A 5,348-nucleotide genomic window follows, 5' to 3' on the forward strand; every position below is an offset into this window, starting at 1 on the left:
CGCCCAGCTGCTGTCTTCCCTCATCGCTCCAGGGTCCTTAGGGAGCCTCCAAGTTTTATCTGACCCATAGCAAGTGTTCTTACCGGAAGTGTTGGTCTGCTCCTTCCTTCCACTCTTAAGATCCTGGATGAAGGGAATTTTAGAACTCAGGAGGCCTTAGGGAATGTTGCCTCCAAGGTTAACAAAGTAGGGGCCATTTCATCTGGAAGAGAATTCTCTCAATAAATCTCCATTTCCAATGTTAATGGCTCTAGAATGGGGGCGGCATTTGGTCAAGGTGGTCTTAGGCCAGGCCTCCCAGGGGTGGTGGGGAGACTGCAGGGGTCACTGTAGGGGATTCAGAGCTATTGTTCCTTGATATAGAGCAGAGGAGACCCTGGTCTTTGTCCTCATCTCTGGAGTTCTTCCTTGTCTCCTTGTGTCTCTTTCTTCCATCTCTCCTTTCTCTGTAATTCTGTCCTTATTGGCCCAGAAGTGGGATGAAAGTATCCTTTAAAGTGTTCATTGTATTGTTTAATTAATACAGTTCTATGTTTCTGATTGTTTATTCTTTTTAAGTGCATGAGCTGAAGGTATTACATTCATCTCTAAGCAGAGAGATGGGCTCATCACTGGAGAGAAGATTAGAAGGGAGACAGGTGACCAGGTATTTTTTATTTTTTTAAGATTGGCTCCATGTCCAGTGTGGGGACCCAGCATGGGGCTTGAACTCACAACTATGAGATCAAGACGTGAGCTAAGATCAAGTGTTGGATGCTTAACCACCTGAGCCACCCAGGCTGCCCAAGCAGGTTTAAGCATTCTAACAACTTAATATGCTAACTCCCTGGGAGGTGGGCGTAAACAACTGCCGTCTGTGTAATAGAAGTTCAGGAATATACCAAAACTGCACTTTGCATTGGGAAATGTAATTTGCTGAGAGTACTGTCTCTTGGTTACAGCAACAGCCCCGTGCATGTGATTTGTACTCTCACAAAAGCACCTTCTCCCTAACAAGTGAATCACAGTGGTGCAATTAACAGACTATTGTGATGGTGGACAATCAAGCAACTGCTTAGAACCTTATTTTTCTCATATGTAAAAGGAGGAATGTGTCTAGAGACCCCTAAAATGCATCTCTAAAGTTCTGTCATTCTGATATGATTTTTAAACTTTTCTACAGCTTTATTGACATATACACCATAAAATCCATCCTTTTAAAGTGAACAAGTCAGTGGTTTTCAGTATATTCACAGAGTTGTGCAACCGTCACCACTATCAAATTTTATTTTATTTTTTATTTATTTATTTGACAGAGAGAGACACAGTGAGAGAGGGAACACAAGCAGGGGGAGGGGGAGGGGGAGAGGGAGAAGCAGGCTTCCCGCCGAGCAGGGAGCCCGATGCGGGGCTCGATCCTAGAACCCTGGGATCATGACCTGATCCGAAGGCAGGCGCTTGACGACTGAGCCACCCAGGTGCCCCTTATTTTATTTTTTTCCAGCACAGTTCTATTTAATGGAGGTGGGCCTCAGGATGTTCCACTATGATTGATTAGTCCAGGGACCTGTCAACATTAGGTAGAGAAGAAGCCACCATCATTCTTTCTCGAATAGCCTCCATTCGTGGCTACAGTGTGAGGGGACACTATGGATCCTTCGATGCTATGGATAGACTCCTTCTTCGGGTTGATCCAGTGTCTGATGTTAGCTCGGGAAATGATGGAAGGTGGCGGAGGAAGGGGTAAAAGTTCTCCAGGGAACTGGATCTTGATGATTCCATGGGTATCCTGGGTGGTCTCCTGGTGTAAGAGTATCTCACTTTTGTTCTTGAATGTCCCTGTGTGGTGGTTGTACAAGGCTGCTAAGCAGAAATCCAGGTCATCCTTTGGTGTCTCAGGATCAAAAAAATGAACATCCCGCCTCGTGGAGGTGATTGTGGGAGTTGAGCTGAGCCGACTCCAGGGTTCCTGTTGCTGAGCAAGGTGAGCTGGGGTCTTATATGGCAGTTTCTTGGAAGCCCGGCGTTTTCCCAGGAAGGTATCGTCATTATCCAACGTGGGGTGCTGGAAGGTGTCTTGGGTGAAGGGCACGGCGAAAATGCAGAGTGAGCTGCTGGTGTGAGTGCCACCACTGCCCAATTTTAGAACAGTTTCATCACCCTGAAAAGAAACCCCATATCCGTGAGCAGTCACTCCCAACCTCCTACCTCCACGCCTGGCAACCACTAATCTATTGTCTGTCTAGGTTTGCCTGTTCTGGGGACGCCTGGGTGGCTCAGTCAGTTAAGCATCTGCCTTCAGCTCAAGTCATGATCCCAGGGTCCTGGGATTAGGTCCTGGGATTGAGTCCCACGTAGGCTCCTTGCTTAGTGGGGAACCTGCTTCTCCCTCTGCCTGCCACACCCCCTGCTTGTGCTCTCTCTCTCTCTCTCTCTCTGACAAATAAATAAAATCTTTAAAAATTTTTTTTTTAGATTTCCCTGTTCTGAACATTTGGATACGTGGAATCATACAACATGTGGCCTTTCGTGTCTGACTTCTTTCACTTAGCATCGTGTTTTCAAGGTTCTGCCATGTTGTAGCAGGTGACAGGAATCCATTCCTGTTTGTGGCAGGATAACATTTTACTGTATGGATATACTACATTTTGTTTATGCATTCATCAGTGGATGGACATGTGAGTTTGAATATTATGACTAACACTGCCATGAATATCTACATGCAAGTTTCCAATATGACTTTAAGTGGTTCTCTGTTCCAGCAGATCTTGATAGACTTTGTACCCCTGTGGGTCATGGGATTGCAGGAAAGAAAAGATTCTCCATGCCTGCCTTTCAAAAGAAGAGAAGGAAAGCCCACTGAGAGGCATAGACTGGAGTGCTGGTACCTATTTGTTGAGTGACAGAGCAAAGGATCCAATGATGGTAAATGGCCAGACTGCCCTTCCTAGGCGTTGATGGTAGATCCAAATGGATTAGATACAAGACGGGTAAGTCATTAAATAGTAAGTCCTAGGAGCACATTGGATTAAAAAAAGAAAGAGAAAAATGAGGTAAGTGTTCAGAAAACCTCTCTGCCACATACATAACTTATGGGAGACCCAGAGCCACATGGTACAACTCTAGGAGACTCTCAGGATGGCCATACTATAGACTCTGAATGAATGATGCTCTCTGGAGTTGTGCAGTGCACAGCCTGCCCGGCCAAACACAGTGGTGGTGGGCAAAGCCTCTTTGGGTAGGGATGAAGGTTGACATTCTCAACCAGCTTGCCCTGTTTGCCAGGGCCAGCGTGTCCATGTCTGCTCCATGGGAGCCTAAAAAGAATAGGGTCAATACCGAGGAGTACATTTTCTATTTTAATTAAAACATGACTTCCCGGGGCACCTGAATGGCTCCGTTGGTTAAGCATCTGCCTCCCTGCTGAGCAGGGAGCCTGCTTCTCCCTCTGCCTCTGCCTCTCCCTGCCCCTCCACTCGTGCTCTCTCTCTCAAATAAATAAATAAAATCTTAAAAAAAAAAGAAATGGCATCTTGCCGTTCCCCACTGTCAAATTTTCAACCATGATGATGTTTTATAAACATGCATATATATTCTAATAAGAATATAGAATTTAATAATCGATTATATATAACATTTAATAGAATATAGAATATATATGATGTAACATGGACTATTACATTCTATATTATTCTCCATATTATATTTATCTATAAATATATAAACATTCAAACATATATTTATAAATAAACATATAATATGCACATATGAGATGTTATATGTAACATAATACATATTACATGTTATATATAAAATATAATATTTAGAATTAATATATTCTAATAAGAAGTGAGATGTAATTAATGAATCATACACATAAGCCCACCCTAGTGCTGCAAGGATGAAATCATCACTTACTTCAAAAATACATTATAAGAAAAAATACATTGCATATTTCTGTCCAATAGGAGGAAATCACTAATTACCGTAGGCAATTAATCTTTCTATGAGTTCGTTTTAAAAATTCAAATATTGTAATTAAAACATTGCTCAGGGATCCAATTTAAACTTAATGATACTTGCTAGCAGGCACTGATGTTTTAACAGGGACGATAATTATGCTGTCGATGAGTGATGTGGTGATTAGCTGCCCCACGTGTCACCGCCGACAGCCTTAAACAAACAAACAGGCCTTCTCCACCACTCACAGCCTCTTCACCGCGGGTCACAGAAACTGTCTCCTGCTGCCTCGTGACACCCACGTGCCCAGTTCTTGCTTCATGAGAATATTTATTCAAAGTACAGTGCAGACTCACTGTATCGAGAGCAAGCGATGCACAAGGAAGGGAAAAAGCGCTCTGGAAAAGGTGTCTGTGGCAGCTCAGGAAGTGTGTGTGTGCTCATGTGCACTGATGTGGGTGTTGTTCTGATCAAGGGAAGGCAGGCCACCAGAGGAATGCAAAGATTAAAATGTTCATAGCATGGAGACACTGGCCCGCTCAACTTTCCACCAAAGAGGACAGTATGGGAAGGGAGAGCAAAAGGAGTACTTTTCCAGGGGAGAAAACTGGCAAATCCTCAACCAAGTGATCAAGGTTAAGTCCACAGTGATGAGTCATATTGCTAGTAGGTAACCTTGATACAATACGACCGGAATGGTACTAATGGTACTAATCGCGAGAAAAACATCAGAGGAATCAAAACAAAGGGACATTCTACAAGATACCTGATCAGCAATCCTCAAAGCTGTCAAAGTCATCAAAAACATGAAAACCCAGAGAAACTGTAATGGCCAAGAGAAGCCTAAGGAGATTTGACTTCTAAATGTAATGTGGTATCCTGGGTGGGATCCTGGGACAGAAAAAGGATGTTAGGGGAAAACAGAAAATCTGAATAAAGTATGGACCTTAATTAATAATAAAGTACCAACAATTGGTTTACTAATTGTGACCAATGTACCCTACTAACGTAAGATGCTAATAATAGAGGAAACTGGGTGCAGGGTATATGGAAACTCTTTGTATTATCTTCTCAATAATTCTGTAAATCTAAAATCAAAAGTTCATCTTTTTATTTAAAACAAACAAACAGGCCCCCTCAAAGTTGACCAATATTTAGGTATTCCCTTGTAAAGTGATTTATCCCTTGCAATTGAGAAACCAAGGAACTCAGAGTTTCAACCCAAGGCAAAAAATATAAAGCCCACTTTCTGTGGGGTCCTGACTGGGAAACAGGCCTCCCTAATAAAGCCAACTATTCACCATGCTGGTGACATTAACATCTTCCATCTTTCATCTTGAATTCTTGAACTATGGATATCAGAGGTACATAGGGCTAACAGTGAGGTATCTTCTAAACTCTCAGAAGGA

The 5,348-nt window shown here is 42.9% G+C and overlaps 1 pseudogene; it reads right to left on the minus strand.

Moving 5' to 3' along the window:
- Positions 1-1,555: 1,555 nt before the first annotated feature.
- Positions 1,556-3,279, minus strand: LOC115940107 (cilia- and flagella-associated protein 276 pseudogene; annotated as a pseudogene).
- Between the last annotated feature and the right edge of the window lie 2,069 nt (positions 3,280-5,348).

This window comes from Leptonychotes weddellii, chromosome 12, assembly GCF_054177405.1.
Source record: "Leptonychotes weddellii isolate Sample4059 chromosome 12, ASM5417740v2, whole genome shotgun sequence".
Lineage (NCBI taxonomy): Eukaryota > Metazoa > Chordata > Mammalia > Carnivora > Phocidae > Leptonychotes > Leptonychotes weddellii.